Genomic DNA, 7,875 nt, shown 5'->3' on the forward strand with positions numbered 1-7,875 from the left:
GACATTCCCTCAAATTTTTGCGGCAGCTGTTACAGAAACCCGACATTTGCCCACAGTTACAATTTATTTTAAACGAGGCATGGACATCAGAAAAAAAATTTATATTGTCGGATAGAGTGATACACAGGTAGTTTTTCCAGATATGAACCATGGGAATAGTGTAGTACAGCCTCATTGGTCAATTAGTGCTTTTTAATTAAACCAATCAATTGCATGCCGCCTGTCAGAATTATTTTGCAAATAAAAGAAGATCTGTATTGTATGCTGATATCATTCCAATGTTTACCCATTGACCCAAACAAGAACATCTCTGCATGAAACACGTCATTATTGACAAAACTTCGCCCTGCTGGGTCTCCACCAAATTGAAATACTTTCTAGCAAAGAAAAATTTTGTGAATGATGCTGCAGTTCAGGCCAAAATTACATCCTGTTTTCAGCTACAGAGGGCACAATAGCCTTACACCAGTATACGAAACAGAACTCTGTGCTGCAATGAGTTAAGAAATAAAGGATAGTACACATCTGGAAAAACTCTGGGAACCACTCTAACTAGCAATATAAATATATTTCTTCTGGTGTCCATGCTTCATTTAAAAGTAAATTGTAACTTACTTTGTGGGTGCCTCTTGTAAGATAACGCCACATGCTTGCACAGCATCACGCAGAAATAATGGCCAGTTCTTCGGCATATCGTCCATTAGTGAATTGGTTGTACGTTGCACGTTACCAGAACTGAAATATAAATCATAATATGCTGTTATTTTTTTTTTCATAAACTGTACGATGAGCTTTTCATGCATAAAAGATGATTGCAAGCGAAAATGCAGCAAGACATCAAATTCACACCACGTCACATACTCATACTTTATTACCTAATAAATGAGAAAAGATGCAGAAAGTGTAATTAACAAGAGTGACAAATAGCAGCAAAGGTGATCATGGATAAATCTTGAAGATTGCTGCCGCTGCCGGAGCAGGCCAGCCGTCGTAGGAGAGCACTGGCTGCCCACAAAAGCTTGCTGTCACAGGCCACACGTGACGGTTCTTGTAGACATAGGCAAGGAATACCTGCACAGAAGAGGGGGAAAAAAGGCGAGGGAGGAAATGGGAATATTGAAATTGGAACTTCAATTAGCAATATGTGCTAAGTAAGAAGTTTGCCTCACATTAAAAATAAATTTAAGCACTCCTTTCTCTTAAATTACGGGTATCTTAAGGTATGTACGCGATGATGTTTAAAATGACAAATATATTTCCTGGCATATAGTCATTGAATTGCATAGCAGAGTCAAAGTCAACCTTTAAATTCATATATGGTGTTTCGTGGCTGAAAAGCCACTTATCAAGCAGTCAAACAAGTCTGAGAAGCTTCGTGCACAATATAATCAGATTAAAACAGTAATCCACTCTGCAGGTAAATGATGTACTAGCTTAATTAAAAAGTTAAACAGCGTTTTATATTGTTGAACTAAAAGCAAGTTTGGCATTTTGCAGTGCCTAGCTGTTGCCTTTCTTTCAAACTTAAACATGACGCAGTACAGAGTAAGCAGGTAGCATGCAAAGGAGGACTGGTGATAAAGTAGTGTTCCAAAGCAACACTCCTAGCTGGATCAATCATTTTTGTTGGTATATTTTCATGTGACCCTAATTGGCTTAGGGCAATACCTCAGACAAATGATGCGTCATACAAAATTGAAAGTATTTAATGATGTGGTCAAACGATAACATTGTCCACTGTCTTGGAAGTGTTAACATGCTGTTTGCGCGAGAAAGCGCAATATGATTCATATAGGTAGCAAATTCATCAGTGCATATATAGCCTGAGGTAATTCTGAGCATCTACGTTGACCTGCAATTGAGAAGCCACTGCATACAAAAAGGTGTATTCAAGTAATGGTCCATGCTGAATAATTGCCCACCTAGTGAAAAGTCAAATGTGGCAGGCTAATGGGCCAGGGCAAATAAATTGCTAAATTCTGACACCTCCAATTATATTATTGAAACAGGTGACAAAAAACAGCACAGGTAAAATTGCAGTTATGAGAAAATTTTAAAAGCACCTCTGCAAACTGCTGGAACCCTCAGCATCATGCCTGTTCTACACGCACAACTGTTGAAGCACAATCTACATCTCAGACGCAGGCGCCTCCACACATCACAAGCTACCTGATGTGATTCATTTTTCAAGCGCCAGCCAAGTACTGACGGTGGTAGAGCGAAATTGAAGTTTGTCCTTGTATGGAAGCCTCGGCCCATGTTTTATCAATTCTAGCGGCAAAGCACACCTTTTACAGCACACATAAATCTTAAATTAGTCTGCTTGCTGATGATGTACAGTAAATTCCTGTGAAGAAACTAAATCACACAGAAAACATTTAGAATACCAAACTAATCAAATACTGGTTTGAATACATTGTGCATTCGGGAAGCAAGGTGTAATGTACACTGTTGTAGCAAATTTTTACTCATGTATGGAATACACATATGACACAACAGAGTTAATTTGCGAGTTCTTACATAGCACTGACTACCTACAGTTAAATTTTGTAAGGCTTAGGGGGAAAATACTTAATAGTAGAACTGTGTATGTACACTGGCACTGAGAAATTGGTTATAATAGTGGCAGCTTATAAAGGACCAGTGCAAAAAATGCCCGTTTTGAGACACCAACTAGCTATTTTACCACGAAGCGCTCCCTGCCTTAACCCATATAAAAAGCACTGGGAGGACCTGAGAGGGTACAGTACATTGGCTTACACTGATCACGATGAGGTCCCGTCATCCAGCTAGCGCCAAGGTACAAGAAGGATGTCCAGCCGTCTATAGAGTGAAAGGAACAAAATAAGGTGACCCAGTCACCTTAGGTGAACAAAATTACAAATAAGGTGACCCAGTCACAGTCATTCATTAACAAATTCCAAGCTGTCGTGATTTCACTCACAGATGAAGCACCTACTAGGTTAAAGGTTTTGCTGCTTATTTAGAACAAAACACAAGTGAAATTTGTACATCAGCAGACGATTTCATTTGGAATTGTATAGATGAAGTAAACATTGCAGTTATACTTTTGTTTTGCTATAAAGTGGGAACGCTACAAACTGCATAGTCACTGACACACACGCGCGCACACGCAAGAACAAAAGGACACAAAATAGGCCGAGTTCAGTCTCGTTCAGGATTACAGCCAGCGCGTCGTCTTCGAATACACTCCCTTCGGTTGGTTCGTCCTACGTTAACCACAAAGACTAACAAGCAGGGAAAAGTTCTGACTGGTGTTGCGGAAGTCGTGGAGCGCGGTAGTGCTGAACGGCTGAACACAAGCACAACCCTCGCATAGAAGTAAAGATGACGAAAACTCGCAGGGCAGGAAGAGCCCATCTATCGAGAATTGTCGCGGGTAACATCTAAAAATATTCACATTGTTGACGAAAAACGAAGTGCACTGTATTTCACTTACCGGAAAAAGTGTTATCCGAACGTGCGACGTACGTACAAAGACACACCGAGACACGAAGGCGGCGAACGCAGATCCCGCCATTGTGGTAGTAAGCCGTCGGCGAAAACAGGCAATACAGCCGATGTCACGAAGCACCGATGTAAAACACACGGCTAACAGCATCAGCACAGCTAAATGACTCCAGTTAATATCTGGTATAAATGTACAGAACGGCTTAGAATGACGCACAACTGGCATAACAAACCCACGTACGAGACATTGCGGGCGGCAGTGGCCGTTTTTTCAAACTTCCTGCCTCCCAGTGTTTTCAGCACAGAATGAGATATCCGACCAATTTGGATTGTGCCGCCGAAGTGATCGCAGCGCGGTGGCTCTGTGACACCGCTGTGCAACGCCGGCGTTTCGCTCCTGCTGCTGCCAGTATACCTGCTGCGCGAGCATAGAATGGTTTCCAGGCGTCGTGTGCGCGCCCCGTATGGAAAACAATAACATGCCCTTGATTGTTGAAGTTCTCGTGTGAAATTATTTAACATTAAAGCCAATTAACTTATGTTGCTTCCAACGAGTTCGATGTGTCTGTGGCGTTTTTTATTCGCTAACGCCGACGGTAACCGCACTTCTAACACGTCGTTTGGCATTTTATGCACTTTTAGACAAAAAGATCTGGAAAGTTCTTGAGTTACACATTCTGAATGTGTTTACCAAAGTAGACTCTAGTGACACCAGTAGTGAGTTTTGCCGCAGATAGAATATATACTAGCATATTCCAAGTGCTGAGGTTATGTTTAGAAGAAATTCTATTTTCAGTCTTATCATAGACCAAGACGTCTATAGCCGTTTGTAGCCGTTTCAAGAAGTTTTTAAGAGGTTCTTTGTTTCGTGGGTGTATGCCACACCCAGCCGTAATCGATGAATGAGTGTTTCCTGTCTTCTCCGCAACCGAAGTGGAAGCCGGAATCGTAATCCAGCGTCAAGTCTATGAAGGCGCTCTTGTCGATATTCGGGGTTGTCCCAATGTCGTGCCGTAGAAGTTTTGAGGGAGGTATGGAGCAAGGCGTTAATGTCATACCGGGAAAAATGAATTTTTATAATAGTTCCGTCCGTGTGCGCCTTTTTTGCTTCCGCGTCAGCCTGTTCGTTTCCAGCTATTCCCGAATGGCCGGGAATCCACTGCAGCACGATGGTATGCCCGGAGTGAGACGCCTCAGCAAGTAGAGATATGATGTCATGAACCAGAGGACTATATGCGGTTCTGTCACTCATACAATTGCTGATGAGTTGCAGTGCTGGTTTTGAGTCACAGAACACTGTCCACTTCTCGAGACTCTGTTGCAGTATGCAGCGAACTGCTTCTCGAACTCCGGTCAACTCAGCTGCTGTAGACGACGTCCTGTGTCCTATCTTGAATCGTTGGGCGATCCCCATTCCTGGCACCGTGGAGGCCGCCGCGGAAGAGGTCTGTGTCACAGAACCATCTGTAAAAACATGTTCGTAATATCCATACATGTAAGCAATGTATGATAGCGCGAAATTCTTGAGCCCAGCAAGCGGCATCTTCGACTTCTTCGTTATTCCAGGGATTGAGAGTCTCACCGTTGGCTTTGCCATCGTCCAGAGTGGAACTTGGGGTATGTCATACGGTTGGAAGTCCGACGGCAATAAGTCTTGCTGCGACAACACGGCTTCTGAGTAGGCAGACACAGACCGTACGCTTGTGACGTTCGTGAGTGCATGATTCCTGTGTCTGGTCAGTAGCCTTAGATGCACTCGCAATGGCTCATGTTGCAGATAAACTCGAGCTGGGCACGCACGTGCCTCTGCAATCGTGCCCCAAGTAGACGCACATCGTTGTAGTCCAGGGCAAATTCTCAGTGCGCGAGCCTGAGCACTTTCAAGTGTGCGTACATCAGCTGTACAAATCCGAGAAAGTACAGGCGCACTGTAGCGGAAGTAGCCAATAAAAAGTGCCTGGTAGAGCTGCAGAAGAGATGACTTGGATGAGCCCCATGATTTTCCAGACATATGTCGAATGATCAGGGTAAAGCTGTCTAGCTTTTTTCTTAATCCAGAGAGGTGCTTCGACCAAGATAAATCACGGTCGATGATGACTCCGAGGAACTCGTAGGGGGTTACTGAAGGTATAATCTTCCTATCAATCATAACGTGGTAGCAGGCCATTGACTTCCGTGTAAATACCATGGACACACTTTTTTCCGGTGGGAGCTGCAGTCCGCGACTGTTTAGGTATGTCGACGTTATCGACACCACGCGCTGCAGCTTCGTTTGCACTTGCAAGCGTGTTAAGCACGGTGTCCATATACAGATGTCTGCGTACACAGAGACCGAGACTGTGCCTGCATGTTCTTTGACCAGTTCAATGAGAACGATATTAAATAAGGTTGGGCTCAATACACCTCCTTGAGGCACTCCACGATAGACGGGGTGGTTCTTTGTTTCACCGTCTGGAGTTGTCCTGAATATCGCTCTCTCTTGAAGATAGCTGGCTATCCATTGATGCATACGTCCCCCGACGCCACATTCTTCTAGGGCATTTAAAATTGCATCATGTAGAACGTTGTCAAAAGCACCCTTGATATCTAGAAAGACAGTAGCCGTTTCAAAAATTGAAAGGGTAATAAATGTATTGACGTAATTTATCTGATTGACGCTCATATCTAGCTAGTGTCCGCCACGCTTATGGTACGACCGAGTGTGCGAAACATTCTCACATCATTTGAATCTGACTTTGTTTAGAAAATGTCGTTTCGATAATGTCACACCGTATTTCTAACTGTATTGTGTGCTTTTGTCGCAGACATCTAAAGTACGTCCATCGTTCACACGTCGTAGATGTACATTAGACATCCAGAACGCGATGCCAAATAGCGTTTTTAGAACGGCCACATAGCCCGAAGCACAAGTGGGACATCCCTTAGATGCTCAGAAAAGGTCGTTCTTTGTCTTATATATTTGGACCCTACCAGTACGTCTCATGGACATTCGTGGTTTCCTGGGTAGACAAGTTGGATCACTGGGTCGGCATAAAAGGCTACATAGGCAGATAAATGGGTAGGCTCAAAATGCCCTACGTAGGCAAGGAATGCTAATGACATTAGTAAGAGTGCTCCATGCCGAGACTGCCAAAATCTTTGAGGTATTGAATTACACGACATAATGGCAGGTTGCAGTGTCGGCTTCTGTCGAAAACCTAAAACGAAGCTTGCATTAACCATATCGTTTCTGCATAGTTTCTAAAAATTTGGCCGCTTTAAGGACTTGTTCTAAGTTTAATAATTTTTAATATAGCTTCCGATAACTTCTAATAAGGCTATGGATTTACACGGAGGGTAGGTTCCGCTTTATGCGGTTTGTATTCTTTGTCGTATTTTTAATCTACCACAGCTCAAGTAGTAGTTTTTATCACGGGTCTGTTTCTATTTGAGGGATTTGGGCTTCTTGGCAAACAATTTTGCGGCCGGCGTCTTCCGAATGTATGGCTACGGCGCTACGTATTCGGTTGAATGTTCTGACGTCATTCTCATGTTGCCTGGTTCTTTCTTTTAGATTCCTGCTTTCCCAAAATTCGTCACCTGTCAATTGGCACAGCTGATTTTGTAGGTGACGCCTTGAGCTTTTTCTTTCGGTGGACGGTTTTTTCGTTTAGGAAGATATATATTGAACGTGTTGATCGATTTGGGCGCATTTGAGGCTTTCTTTTTCAATATTCGGCTGAGAGCTTCGCTGGCACCTTTGACGTATGGGAGGGATAACCATTTCTAGGGTAGAGGGAAGTTAACGGTTGAAGCTCCAGTACATTGTTTCTTAGTTTGAACAGTTCTCAACAAATTTAGAAGGAATGTCTACCCAAAGGACTTCTTGCCTAAAGCACCCAGCAACAGAAAAGAACAAACTCCTCCCATTAAAACGTCCTCGATGCTGCTTTAACTAAGACTGCCACACATACCCTTCTCGTCATCGGGTATAATATGGTCGTGCAACCAAGTCTCCGTATAACAGGGACGTGCGGATGATCTTTTAGCACAAGAATTTAAAATGCTTCTCTTTTATTATTAATAATGCGGGCAATAATATTGAGTAGTTTTAGCTGCTTGATAGAAGTTTCTCGGGTAGATGATGTGCCCGGTTGTGAGGAGCGATGCTCTCCTGCCTTTAGTTGCCTGATTTTCGATTCCTCCCAGTAAGAATATTCTTTGTCAAACATAAGCCTGTCATGAAATAATGTTACTGTATTTCTTTGCTCTTGTTCCGTCGTAGTGATGTCCAACAGCAGTTCGCGTTTTCTTAGCGTTAACTGGGAATAACGATTACCAATATACACTTTTCAGCCTTTAGGCTTCTTTGATTAGCTAAGATTAATTGTTGTTCATGGAATACAGAATGGGCACAATGACGGG

At 43.0% G+C, this 7,875-nt stretch overlaps 1 long non-coding RNA gene across 1 annotated transcript; it reads right to left on the reverse strand.

The window, feature by feature from the left end:
- Nucleotides 1-853: 853 nt before the first annotated feature.
- LOC140212863 (uncharacterized) lies at nucleotides 854-2,837 on the reverse strand. Its single transcript, XR_011889825.1, has 2 exons — nucleotides 2,761-2,837; nucleotides 854-1,071 (listed from the first exon to the last, which is right to left on the reverse strand). It is a non-coding gene; the product is annotated as an uncharacterized lncRNA (long non-coding RNA).
- Between the last annotated feature and the right edge of the window lie 5,038 nt (nucleotides 2,838-7,875).

This window comes from Dermacentor andersoni, chromosome 8, assembly GCF_023375885.2.
Source record: "Dermacentor andersoni chromosome 8, qqDerAnde1_hic_scaffold, whole genome shotgun sequence".
NCBI classification, from domain to species: domain Eukaryota; kingdom Metazoa; phylum Arthropoda; class Arachnida; order Ixodida; family Ixodidae; genus Dermacentor; species Dermacentor andersoni.